Source organism: Vulpes lagopus, chromosome 16 (genome assembly GCF_018345385.1).
Source record: "Vulpes lagopus strain Blue_001 chromosome 16, ASM1834538v1, whole genome shotgun sequence".
Lineage (NCBI taxonomy): Eukaryota > Metazoa > Chordata > Mammalia > Carnivora > Canidae > Vulpes > Vulpes lagopus.
This window is the reverse complement of record NC_054839.1, coordinates 11,071,610-11,086,295: the sequence shown is the minus strand read 5'-3', so window position 1 is coordinate 11,086,295 and position 14,686 is coordinate 11,071,610. Positions and strand designations below refer to the sequence as shown.

General features: G+C 44.4%; 1 protein-coding gene across 5 annotated transcripts in view; it reads right to left on the bottom strand.

The window, feature by feature from the left end:
• The window catches only part of GGACT (gamma-glutamylamine cyclotransferase), a 43,262-nt gene that overhangs the window by 16,796 nt on the left and 11,780 nt on the right, over positions 1-14,686 (bottom strand). The window lies entirely within an intron of this gene.

Sequence of the window (14,686 nt, the reverse complement as noted above, 5' to 3'; positions counted from 1 at the left end):
ATCCCCACAGGGGGCCCACCTGTGGCTCAGAGGGGACAACAGGCCTCCACAATGGGATGGCATTTACGTCTTCCCCATGCAAGTTAACACTCAGTGGGAGATCTCCTTAGTCTCTAGCTTCTCCCATTTTACAGATGGAGAAACTGAGACAGAGTGACTTACCCAGTTATAGCCAACAGAGCAGATGTGTTTGCTGTCACCCAGCTTTTACTGGGTGAAAGCTCTCACCCAGCTCTGAGAGGAGACACTCCTCTCATTGCTTCTTGCCCTAAACTGCAGAACAGGGATACCTTCCTGCCTCCAGGGGGCCCAGGCGGCCAGTGGCTCGGACCATGGCTCCACACTGGGCTCCATTGATGTCCTCACCCAGAAGGCACCCACAGGTGTTTGCTGAGCACTGAGCATACATCACTGCAGCCTTCCAGGCGTGCACCATGGAATCGCGCTCAGAAGCTGCCACCATCCTGGAATTCTTAATACTTTTATCTTTGAACTTGTGTTAAGTGAAGTCTGATGGGACACTAGTGAACAGAGGAGATCCACGCAGCCACAGAGGCACAGCATTCTTGATGTTCCAGGAGCACAAAACCCCAGGGTCCCACAATGTGTGGGAGTCCGTGAGAGACTCAGAGCAAAGACAAGAGGTCTTGTCTTGTCTGTGACTGGCTTGCTCAGAGAAGCAAAACTCCATTCCCAGCAGAACTTCCTTGGAATACAGGATGGAGGTATATATATTTTTCAGAATGATCTACCAGAGGGTTCGACTTTCCAGGTGTGAATTTTCTTGTCTGTAAAATTTTATCTCAAAGAAAACTGATCTAAAGAAAAAGGCTGAGATCATAGAGGGAACACAACTGGCTGGCCTCTCAGTCTATAATTACTATTACAGGTTTATATTCTTATTTGAGTTCATGATGCTTCAGTCCCCAATCAACAGCAAAACCTTCCCATCTTTTATTTAGGATTTGTGGTGGCCTCCCTTAAACTTAGTTACTTTCTGGAACTTTGGATCTGTTCTCTGGGCTCGTGGCAGGTGAAGCAGCCCTCAGAGGTGGGGCTGTAGGTGCCATGAGCTCTGGGCATGGCTACTGAGATTTGGATCTCACAAGCTGTCATTACCCACCCAGGGCCTGTCCGCACTGCCACTGACCAAGCAGAGGTTTCTCACACTTGGCTACTAGGAAATACAGCAAATGATTTGCCCTTAAGAGGGTATTTGCAAGCCTGCTAGAGGAGAGTGCAGCTATTAACTGACATGCTGGCACTTGCTCAAAATATGTTCATTCTGCCTGGCACAAGCCCTCCGATCAAGGAGAAAAAGCCAAGAATGTGCGTTGTGTCCCAACCCGACATCCGTCTGCAGGGCATAGCAACACAGGGCCAAGCGGTCTGGTTAGAGGCAGGTGACCCCCACCCACCTTGTATCCCCCCGAGGGTCTTTGTTTTTCTTGGTGGCAACTCGAGCCAAAAGCAACAGAGGGAATGGGAATGACTATCCCTCAGTGCGCCATCTAAAAGGTTTTGTTTTGGGGCAGCCCGGGTGGCTCAGCAGTTGAGCGCCTGCCTTCAGCCTAGGGTGTGATTCCGGGGTCCCAGGATCGAGTCCCGCATCGGGCTCCTGAGGAGACTGCTTCTCCCTCTGCCTGTGTCTGCCTCTCTCTGTGTGTCTTTCATGAGTAAATAAATAAAATCATTAAAAAAAAATAAAAAATAAAAGGTTTTGTTTTTCAGAAACATTTTAAGGCTATCTTAACAAAAGTGGTTTTTATTCAGCTGTTCTGCTTTCTAAGGTGAGAAATGGGGAGCCTGGAAATACACTTAAATTTAAGTCTGAAGTAACACAAAAGCACTATTACAAAATGTCAGAAAACCATTCCTTTAGGTGGTTTGCTAACAATTCCAAGAAGAGAACACACGTGTGTTTAAACAACCCGCCGAAGTCAGGCCTACCCAAAAGTGAATAATGTTACAAATGCAGGTGAGGGCTCCTGAACCCTGCTCCCTATATTTAATATAATATTGCATAGCTTAGGGGGAAGAAGCCTCCCAGAAGGAGCACTGGACAGAGAGCCGAGAAGTAAGAGGTCAAAGCCAAGCCCCGGCTGATGGTCAGAGACACCTGCCTCACCCAGCCAAACGGGGCAAGGCCACAGTGATTGGGAGTGAGAGATGCAGGCATCTTGGACTTGGCTGCTCCTGGACCAGGGTCTGCAGAAGAGCCAGTCAAAGGCCTCCCAACGACATGGGGCAGAACAAGTTAGAGAAAAGACCCTGGAACATGACAACCAAGTACAACGACAAAGCTCCAGCACGCCATCTATGCTACAAAAGGCACCCTGAGCATTACTCAGGGACCACCAACACGTGGCTCCCACCCACTGGTCTGGTGCTAACCTGATAACCCACGCTACACTAGGGCCAGGACTGTGCTCCCCACCCAGGGCTCTGCTACTGGTTGGCACGGCCAGCCCACAGCAAGTCAGCAATAATCCAAACTCCATTTCCGGGGGCTCTGGACTTCAGGACTCATTTCTTTCGGTAACAGATTTACCTGCAGAATTACCTTTTGCTAAAACTATTGATAAACACAGTTTAGGGATCCCTGGGTGGCGCAGCGGTTTGGCGCCTGCCTTTGGCCCAGGGCGCGATCCTGGAGACCCGGGATCGAATCCCACATTGGGCTCCCGGTGCATGGAGCCTGCTTCTCCCTCTGCCTGTGTCTCTGCATCTCTCTCTCTCTCTCTGTGTCTATCATAAATAAATAAAAATTAAAAAAAAAAAGACAGTTTAAATTCTCTGCAAAGATACTGGTTACCTGGAGGTCGTTGGACAGGCAAGGGCGAGGAAGGCAAACCAGACAGACACTGCCTCTCATCAGAAGAATCACCCCACATGCACATGTGACACATGATTCTCCATTTTTAACCATTTTTTTTAAAGCTTTTGAAAAAACAAAAGCACAGAAAATTAAGCCTAATGGGGTTTTTGATTAATTATCTGTCCCCCAAGCATTCAAATCCTTCCAATGCTTTTCTCATTACCCTCAGTTCAACTCAATTAAAACAGTTAAGAGAACAGCTAAAACTCTGAATTACAAGAAAGAAGTGGGGATGAAATGAAGGCTGTGTTATGAACATGCTTTTAAATACTTTACCTAAAGTAGATCCTTCACTCACATTCCTGAGTCCTAAAACACACAGCAGGCCGCTGTCTGCCAACAGCAGCCAGGATTCTTTGGGTCCAAAAACTACTAGAAAAACATGTTGTGTTGGAGGGGTTTCAGGGGAACTGGATGCACTGAACTAACTGAATCCAATCCTTTCATATACGAAACCCCCACCAGAAAAATTTTTTTAATCCCACTTTAAAAGCTACGGTACCATTAGGGCCAGCGGCCAGCAGCTCTGAGGCTGAACACACCATTCTTTCTCAGGGTTCATGATGCTCTGGCCTCTCTAGTGTTCGGGGGTGGATCCCAGGACTCTAAATATTACTAAAAAGCACAAGTTAGTCTATACTTGGCTTTTAAAAAGCACTTAAAAGCTAACATAGAGTCTATTCCTGGAAGCGCAAAATCCAGTGAGAACCTAAAAATCCCTCGTTGCTACTTTGTGGTTATCAGAGAATAGATGCTGCTGTATTCAGTTTAAACACTTTTTCAAACATTTCAAAAACACAGTAGCTTAGTTTTTTCCATTACTAGACTTTTTTTTTAGGTTTCTTAATGTTCTTTCAATCATGATAAACAGAAGGATTCAGGGAGCTACCATTGTGTTTATTCAAACATTTTTCTAATCAAATAGCCCAAGAATTTTAGTTTTCTGGAGGAACTTTGTCATTTTTCTTGCCCCAAATGGCTTTCTTATATATATATTTAAAAACCCAAAGAAACATGTCATATATATAAACAACAAAGACAAGAAAATAAGGTCTCTCTCGTCCACCTTCCCCCATCCTGGGACAGTCTGTGGTTAGCAGCTCCTCCCCCAGTTGAGGCTGAGGTAACAGGTGTCACATGGTATCTCAGGGGTCTCCCCAGAGAGGAAACAAACAACCCCCCCCCCAACTCCCCAAGGCCCTGCTTCACAAGCCACAAACTAAGGGGTCAAGGAGAGTCCTGGTTGAAGTGGATATGTCATTTCCTACCAGTCCTTTGTTTTGGATTTTTTAAAAAAAGATTTTATTTATTTATTAGAGAGAAAGAACATGAGCAGGGGAGGGGCGGGTAGAGAAGGAGCAGCAGACTCTCCGCTGAGCAGGGAGCCCCATGTAGGGCTCGATCCCAGGACCCTGAGATCATGACTTGAGCTGCAGGCAGATGCTAAACCGACTGAGCTCCCCGGATACCCCTCCACCAGTCCTTCGAATGGGCCCTCCAACCAGGACACCTGGGCCCTGCTATCCAGCATGACCACGGCGCAGAGGCAGCAGGCAGGGGGGACCCCCGGCACCACAGTGGCCCAAAGGAGCAGATCCTTCAACATTCACGCAAACTTGGCATTATATTCCTAGAACAACAATTTCAACTATTTTTGAGTTAGGAAATTTCGCCCTCCCTCCTATTGTTCCCATTCTAGAATAAAGACCGTTCTTCAGAGAGCTGGTCTCTAGCTCATAGAAGAAGCAAGACTGATGCAGCCCAGATGGACTATACCTCCTCCCCATGGGCTAAGAATTAAAAGATGACTACAAAACAACTGTGGGGAGGCCAATGAGACATGCCTGGGGCACCAGGGCACCATGTGTCCTGAAGGATGACTATCTGAACAGCAGAGGTGGGCACAAGTCAGGGGATGGTTAGGGGACAAATGGGTAGTCAGGGCAGGGGGGATGGCCTGGCCATGCCTGGGGGTAGAGTGTGCGTGTAAGGCTAGGACCACAGGGGAGAGGCAAAGGAGGGAGGCTGGGCCCAGGTTACTAGAGACCTAACTTTCAGCCCTATGTGATGGCGGTAACTAAACGTATTAAACCTAGGAAGTGACATGGTAAGATTTCTGTTTTAAAAAATTATTTAGGGCAACCCCAGTGGAAAGCTGCTTGACAGTATCTATGGAAGCTGGGCTTGTGCCTCCCCCATGACCCTGCCATCCACTCCAGGCAGATGCTCCATAGAAATGTCAACACAAGTGTGCAAAAAGCGACAAGCATTTCTGATCAGCTCCATTTGTAATGGCCCAAAAGTAGTTCCTACCCAGATGACTACCTCCGGTAAAATGGGCTAATAAAGTGGGGTACACTGTAGGGACGAACAGCAGTGGGAATGAATGGCCAACCACGTGTAGCACCACAGATGAATCTCACCAGCAATGCCGAGTGATAGAAGTCAGGGAGAAACAGCACAAACTGTGTGACTGTATTTATATGAACATGAGTAACATAACAGCCAGACTAGTCTCTGGGGCTGGATGTCAGGACAGTAGCTGCCACTGAGGAAAGACATGAGGGCACCTGATCTAGATGCTGCTTACATGGTATGTTCCTAGTAGGAAATCCATCAGGCTACATGAACTCTACACATTCCTGATGTGTTACACTTTCATCAATTGTGCACTATAGGGAGCCTGGGTGGCTCAGTCAGTTAAGCCTTTTGATTTTGGCTCAAGTCATGATCTCAGGGTCTTGAGACTGAGCCCTCTATCGGCCTCTGTACTCAGTGAGGAGTCTGCTGGGGACTCTCTCTCCCTCTGTCCCTTCCCCAGCTTGCACTCTCTCTATAAAAATAAATCTTTTTTAAAAATGTGCATTACAATTTTTCAAAAAGATTTTGAGAGAGTGAGCATACATGCACATCTGTGGGTAGGGGGAGAGGGAGAGGGAAGAGGACAAGCAGACTCCTCACTGAGCAGGGAGTCTGACACAGGGCTCGATCCCAGGATCCTGAGACTGTGACCTAAGCCTAAATCAAGAGGCATAACCAACTGAGCCATCCAGGTGCCCCTGTGCATTACATTTTTAAGACATATATGTTAACAGAGTAGAAGACAGACATCCAGGAAGTAGGAAAAGAACAAATTACGCCTAAAGTTTGCAGAAGGAGGGAATAACAAAGATCAGAGCAGAAATAAATAGAGGTAAAAAAAAATAATAGAAGATATCAATGAAGCTTAGTAGCTTCTTAGTAGAGCTGGGTTTTTTAAAAGGTAAAACTGAGAAAACTTTAGCTAGACTAAGACAAAAAGACTCAAGCAAATAAAATCATAGATAAAAGAGGAGACATTACAATTGATACCGTGAACAGACCAATAACAAGGAGATTAAATCAGTAATCAAAAACCTCCCAGGGACTCCTGGGTGGCTCAGCAGTTGAGCATCTACCTTTGGCTCAGGGCATGATACTGGGGTCTGGGACCGAGTCCCGCATCAGGCTCCCTGCATGGAGCCTGCTTCCCCCTCTGCCTGTGTCCCTCTCTCTCTGTCTCTCATGAATAAATAAATAAAATCTTAAAAAAAAAAAAAAAAACAACCTCTTAATAAAGAAAATCCCAGGACCATATGGTTTTACTGAATTCTACAAAACATTTAAAGGAGAATTAATACCAATCCTTCTCAAATTCAGCCAAAAAATGGTAGAGATGGGAACACTCCCAAATTCATTTTACAAGTTCAATATTATCCTGATACCAAAGCCAAATAACAACACCACTAGAAGACTACAGACTCATATTCCTGATGAATACAGATGCAAATTTTTTTAAAAGAATTTATTTATTTATTCATGAGAGACACAGAAGGAGAGAGAGGCAGAGACACAGGCAGAGGGAGAAGCAGGCTCCATGCAGGGAGCTCGATGTAGGACTTGATTCCGGGTCTCCAGGATCATGCCTGGGCCAAAGGCAAGTGCTAAACTGCTAAGCCAACGGGGCTCCCAGATGCAAAAATTCTTAACAAAATACTAGCAAATGGAATGTAATAGCACATTAAAAAGATCACACATGATAATCAAGTGGAATTTATCCCTGGGATGCAAGGATGGTTTGTTATACACAAATCAACAAATATGATACACCACATTAAATAGAATGAAAGAGGGCAGCCCAGGTGGCTCAGCAGTTTAGCACTGCCTTTAGCCCAGGGCGTGATCCTGGAGACTCAGGATCGAGTCCCACATCAGGCTCCCTGCATGGAGCCTGCTTCTCCCTCTGCCTGTGTCTCTGCCATTCTCTCTGTCTCTCATGAATAAATAAAATCTTAAAAAAAAAATCTTAAAAAAAAAACTTGTATGAAACCACAAAAGTTCCCAAACAGACAAAGCAGTCCTGAGAAGGAACAAAGCTGCAGGCATCGTACTTCCTGATTTAAATCTATACTACAAAGCAATAGTAATTAAAACAGTATGGTAGTGGCATAAACATAAATACAAGGACAATGGAACAGAATTGGGAGCCCAGAAATAAATCTCAGCATATATGGTCAACTAATGTGGAGCCAAGAATACACAATGGGAAAAGGACAGTTTCTTTTTTTTTTTTTTTTAAAGATTTTATTTATTTATTCATAGACACAGAGAGAGAGAGGCAGAGACACAGGCAGAGGGAGAAGCAGGCTCATGCAGGGAGCCCGACGTGGGACTCGATCTCGGGTTTCCAGGATCACACCCCAGGCTGCAGGCGGCGCCAAACCGCTGCGCCACCAGGGCTGCCCAGGACAGTTTCTTTAATGAATGGTATCATGAAAACTGAACAGCTGCATGCAGAAAAATACAATTGAATACTCATCTTACATCACACACAAGAATTAACTTGAAATGGATTAGAAATTTAAAATAAAACTTGAAACTTAAATTCCTACAAGAAAAAAAAAATTAAATTCCTACAAGAGGGGATCCCTGGGTGGCTCAGTGGTTTAGCGCCTGCCTTCACGCCCAGGGCGTGATCCTGGAGTCCCAGGATCAAGTCCCACATGGGGTTCCCCACATGGAGCCTGCTTCTCCCTCTGCCTCTCTCTCTTTCTGTGTCTCTCATGAATAAATTTTAAAAACCTTTTAAAATAAATAAATAAATCACTACAAGAAAATACAGGGGTAAAGCTCCTTGACATTGGTCTTGGCAACAATTTTTTAGGTGTGACACCAAAAGCACAAGCAACAAAAACAAAATCAGTGAGAAAGCATTAAACTAAAGAGCTTCTGTACAACAAAAGAAATAATTAACAGAATGAAAAGCCAATCTATTGAATGGAACAAAATATTTGCAAACCATCTATCTGATAAGGGGTTAATATATAAAATATTTTTTAAAAACTCACACAACTTAATAAGGACAAAAACAAAAGCAGACTCTGCACTGAGTGTGGAGCCTGATGCGGGGCTCGATCCCACCACCCTGAGATCACGACCTGAGCCGAGACCAAGAGTCAGATGCAAAATCAACTAAGCCACCCAGGCACCTCTGTAATAGGTTAAGACTCCATAAAAGTTAGGCCTTATCTTTGCCAAACTGATTTATCCATTCCTCTCTGCTCCAATTTCAATGAAGACGGCTGAGAAATCTCTATATTCTCTTTTCCTAGCTTTTACCCAGGGGAGCTTAACTCAAATCTACATCCAGAAACAAGACAGAATTGCTCTGGGGTGAAGTTCCACCCCCACCAAGGTTACCCATATCCCAGCTGGGTGAAAAACCTCTTCCTCAGCCAGGCCCTGAGAAGACTGGATAAGGACACGGAGCACCTGGTTTGGCCTCAGGCACACAATGCCTGTTGGACAAATGCCTATTTCTACTGTTCTCACCTAATGACCCCTCTTGCTCCCCCAGTTAAGGACCCGAAACTCTACCATCATCACTTGATCTAATTCGATGCTTTTGACTTGCCTGGGTTTTTTTGTTTTGTTTTGTTATAGACGATTCCATATCTTCACATAATCTCTGTTTTCCTAGATTCTTGTCCAAGTTGTGTGTAAGTTTCTAGGACACGTTGTCCTCAAATATAGTGCAGTTGTTTTCTAAAGCACTAGGACATGTGAGCTAACAAGACTGATGTACATGTGGGGGAAATCTCTGATATCCAGAATGTCTCTGACAGCCCAGGCTGCACCCCCACCCCATCTCCTCCAGGGCTTACGACTATGGGAATCATTTGATCACAATGCCCCTAGAACACCCAACAGTCACACACTGTCTCATTTGCCCAGTCCCTGACTTCTGACTCTGCAGCCATAGGATAAGCTCTTGGCCTACTCACCTGTCTTGTTAAACAGTAATATTCCTGGAACATTTTAAACTGTTTCAGTATTTCAAGTTACATTTCTTATTAACTCGCCATTAATGATCTAAACTTTCTTGGGCTTATCATTAACTATCTAACCTTCCTGAACTCTGCTTTGTATTTCTCTTTTGTTATTTTCTCATATAAGCAAAAGTTCTATATTAGTTACAAACTTCCCCAGAGAATTGCTTATTTCTGATTGTTACTGAGAGGTAAGACCCATATTTTGCTTCATTACTCCCATTTCTTTAAAAAAAAATTTTTTTTAAAGATTTTATTTGAGACTGTGAGAGAGAGCACAAGCAGGGAAAGAGGGAGAAGCAGGCTCCCTACTGAGCAGGAACCCAACACGGGGCTCAATCCCAGCACCTGAGCCAACGGCAAAATGCTTAACCAACCGAGCCACCCAGGCACCCCTTTTACTCCCATTTCTGACCCATTTTAGAGCTTGTCTTGCTAGTGAGGGCTCTTCTGAGACACGATGCCTATTTCAAAGTATGATTTTCAAAGGCCAAACATTCTCCAAGTGGTCTCCTTTTGCTATCTTTAGAATAAAAACCTGTGCAGAAAACATTCCCTTACTTAGAACTCAGCTATGCTGAGTTCTGGGAGTGCTTTTCACCCATCTATCCAGGGCCCCAGGATGGGCAGAAGCATGCCTGTTGTGGGGACTGGCTTTGAGATCAGACCAGCCTGGACAGTGACACTGGCAAATGACCGAAACTCTGAGTCTCGGTTTCCTTCTCTGTCCAGTCGCACAGTAGCACTTCATGGAGGTAGAGTGGGCACCCCCTCAGATAACACAGGTCAAGTGCCCCAGTACAGAGTTTCATGCATGTAGGTACCCAACAAACAAGAGTCAGTTTAGGTTGTTGTAACAAAAATAACATGGACTGGGTGACTTACAGAATTCTGGGGGCACACAAACATTTGGACCGTAGCAGAGTTATTTTCAATGAAATAAATAGAAAAATATTAATTCTGCTCAAAAGATCAATCTCCAGAGGTTCCCTGCTCTGAGAAGATACAGGAAACAGAGGCTTATTTGCCTTGGAACTTCTCCCAGGCCATGTGACATAGTGGGACTCAAAAGGTCTGGATTCAGGGCAGCCTTTGGGGGACCTCACGTAGCCTCACAGGGAAGAACCGCCTGTCTTGCCTGCCTTACTGGCTTTGTCATAATGTTCAAATTACTGGATGCACATGGAAACACTGTGAAATTTTATTTTTCCATAAATGACAAGCCCTGCTTATGTGGTCCCCAGTCACATACCCTTAACAGCAAATAATAGATAATCTAGTCAACTAAGTTTAGGGGAGGCTGACATCTGGATTTCCATTCTCTCACACACACCCTTTTTAGTGTTGCAAGAAAAGTAGTATTTCCTTGGGTAATCATCACCCTCTTCAAACCTGGTGTCACTAATAGTCCCGACCAGCACTTCTGCAGTATTTACAAAGAGTCAGGTGTACTTCTAAGCACTTTACATATCTTAACTGATTTAATCCTTGCGGAAACCTGTAACTTAGGCACCTTTGTTTCCATTCTGCCTATGAAGAAGTGGAGACAGAGGGTGTAGGTCAACAGAGCTGACCTGACCAAAATCACACAGCTAACAAGTAGCAGAGCTGGTCTGATTCTGGAGTTCAAGCCCTTACCCACCTCCAAACAACTACAGTCCCAATCAGAACTCTCCTTTCTAGGAGCTCTAGCCCTGACCTTCACCCTTAAGCTGTACTGAGCTTCCTGAGGCAAGTTCAGGAGCTCTAACCCAGGTGGTGATGCTCAGGACACCCCTGCGTCCTGTCCAGCTGTGTGCAGTCCCACTTGTACTTGCAGCCTGAGCCCCGCCAACTTGTCCTGCTGTTGCTCCCTGAACCCTCCCCAGCTTCCCTCAATCCTAATCTTTTACTACCACCTGGACACTACATTTATACCTTCCTGCCCAAATCGAACCCATCCGTAAAATCTCAGCTGAGATCCTGCCTCTGTCCCAAAGCCTTCTCTGTTTGTATCTTAGTGCGCTGGTCACATTCTGTCCTACATTCTGGTTATTTGCTCTCTTACTAAATTCCTGAAGGACAGGGAGCACATTTTAACTTGTCCCCCATAATGCAGCACATGCAGAGAACATGAATGAGTATGTCTGCCTGGTTCTGGGAATTCTCAAATAGCCAATTCTTTTCTCTATTTTGATCAGAAAGAAATCAATGACAACAAAAGTTTCCAAGCAGGTATTATTATTATTATTATTATTTTTTATTATAGTCACAGAGAGAGAGAGAGAGAGAGAGAGAGGCAGAGACACAGGCAGAGGGAGAAGCAGGCTCCATGCACCGGGAGCCCGATGTGGGATTTGATCCCGGGTCTCCAGGATCGTGCCCTGGGCCAAAGGCAAGCGCCAAACCACTGCGCCACCCAGGGATCCCTCCAAGCAGGTATTAGATAAAAACTGCCTTCTCCAACAACAAGATCTACAAGGATCATTAGTTCACTGGAGACACACGTATTGTGTACTGGTGCAGATGGAGGACAGAAGAGGACACTCAGCTGCCTACACTCAGCTGCCTATACTGGGTCTGGACAGAGCCACAGCACTCAGCATCCACCCAGAGCTTGCCACACTGTGAGGACACAGATAGGAGCTCTGCCCTCAAGCTCAAAATCTAGAAGGAAGATGGGGCATGTGCTCAGAGAACTCTAATGTGGAAAATGGTGTGAAGCCTAAGTTGCAAACAAGATATACTGATTGTTATGGGCTGAATTGTGCCCACTTCTTGCCGAATTCATAAAAACCCCAAACCCCTAGCACCTCAGACTGTAGCTATATTTGGAGACAGGGTGTTTAAAGAGGGGATTAAGTTAAAATGAGGTCTTCAGAGTAAGCCTTAGTTCAGTCCAACCACTGTCCTTATAAGAGGAGGAAAGTTAGATAGCAGTGATGTTGGAACAGAGGGACGGCCATGTAAAGACACAGGGAGAAGGCGGCTGTCTGCTGGTCCAGGAGAGAGCCATCAGGAGAGATCAACCGTGCCCTGGACTTGCAGCCTCCATACACTCTGTTGTGTAAGCTCCCAGTCTGTGGAACTTCGTTACACAACAGCTGTGATACAGCTCCTAGGATAACATGATGTATGATACAAATGGATGATCCCAGAAAACATCCTAAGTGAAGGAGGCTAGACATAAGGTCACACATTGTCTGATTCCATGATATAAAATACCAGGATGGGTGAATCCAGACACGGTGGTTGCCAGGGGCTGCAGGGAATGACGGTTGGGAAGTGACTGCCGAGCCTACATGGATTTTCTTTCAGGATGATGAAAATGTGCTGGAACTAGACAGAGGTGGTCATACATCATTATGAAAGTGCTGAATGTTACTGAGTTCTTTACTTTAAAGTAGTGAATTTTAGGGCAGCCCGGTTGGCTCAATGGTTTAGCGCCACCTTCAGCCCAGGGTGTGATCCTGGGGCTCCGGGATCAAGTCCCTGTCGGGCTTTCTGGGTAGAGCCTGCTTCTCCCTCTGGCTGTGTCTCTGTCTCTGTCTCTGTCTCTCTCTCTCTCTCTCTGTTTCTCATGAATAAATAAATAAAATATTTTTTAAAAATAGTGAATTTTATGTTATGTGAATTTCATCTCAATAAAAACTCTAAAAAAAATCTTTAAAAAGATACACATATAAGAATACAAAATACTGACAGGTGAAAGTGCTTGAACAGAGGGTCATGAAGAACAGAAAGAGAGAATTGAATCCTGCTTGTGTGTGATTTGGCCATGAACTGACCCCTGAAGAGAGGGCAAAGGTCTCCTGGAAAGAAACAGAAGGGTGGCAGGGGTGGTATTCCTAGGGGGAGATGGCGGGCCCGGGGCCCCCAGGTAGGAAGGTGAGGCTGGCAGGAGCCTAGGGCACAGCCTGCCCAGGAAGATGGATGGAGGGAAGCCTGGGGTCACTGAGTAGACTCTGCTGAGCTCCTGAAACACAGAAAGTTTCATCATACCTGCTCCTGGGCCCCTTTCCCAAAGTTTTAGTAAGTCTGAAGTTGGAACAGGAACCTGTATTTATAATAAAATACAACATTAAAAAAAACCTCTCTAGTGATTAATCTTTTGGGAAACCATTTATTTCTCACTGAGCTTTCCCATCTAGGGAAGGGTCTTTCAGGGTTCCCCTCCCCCCGGATCATGTGATGGCTTGACACATGTACACATTGTGAAATGATCACCACAATCAAGCTAATTACCACACTCCTCACCTCAGTTACCACACACTCGAGTGCACTGTCTTAGCAAATTTTAAGAATACGATGTATTATAACTATACTTCACCAGGCTGCACAGTAGATCCTAGAGCGAATTCCTCTCAGCTGGAATTCTGTACCCTGTACCCAGCTCCCACGGGCAATCACCCTTTTACTCTCTGCTTCTATGAGTTCAACACTTTTAAATTCCACAAATAAGTGATATTATACAGTGTTTATCTTTCTGTGTTTGGCTAATTTCACTTAACATAACGTCCTCCAGGTCCTTCCATGTTGCTGCAAATGGCAGGATTTCCTTCTTTTCTATGACTGAATACTATAACTATATATATGATATAAATATATGTAATATGGATAATATATAAAATTCCATTATGTTATATATATATATAATTCCACATATAATGGAATATTACACACACACACACTTTATTCAACTGTTGACACTTAGATTGTTTCCATATTTTGCCTACTCTGAGTAAGGTCCTTTAGTTTTATGCTGATGCTACTACAGAATTACTAATTTTAGGGTAAAAGAGGCTTTATTATGCTCTGTATACTGTAAGAACAGGGAAGGCATATTAATTCATTTCACAAGATTTTCTAGAAAAGATTTTTGCTTAACTCTCATCTATATGGAAAGTTCAATTAACCAGAAAAGCAAAATTGTCAAATATTAAAGATTTAACACAAGTGGAAACCTGTGTCTTTAAAAATAAAACACGGGATCCCTGGGTGGCGCAGAGGTTTGGCGCCTGCCTTTGGCCCAGGGCGCGATCCTGGAGACCCGGGATCAAATCCCACATCGGGCTCCCGGTGCATGGAGCCTGCTTCTTCCTCCGCCTGTGTCTCTGCCTCTCTCACTCTCTCTGTGACTATCATAAATAAATAAAAAATTTAAAAAAATATTAAAAATAAAACACTTCAATTGTCCAAGTGACACAAAAAGGAAAATACATAAAAAATAAAGATAAAAAAGATTCTAAGTAACTAAAAGGTGGTCCCTTCCAAGTATAATACATGTTAGGCCTTTAATGTGCCCCATCATTTCACTGTGAGAGGGTTCCCTCAGCAATATCACTAACTAAATACAAATGTTCTAGGAGCATCATGTCACTAAATACAAATGTTCTAGGAGCATCATGTTTTTATTCTTACGATTTGAGGTCAGCCTTAAGGACAAATATTAAGCAACAAGAATAATCATGTTAAAAATGTG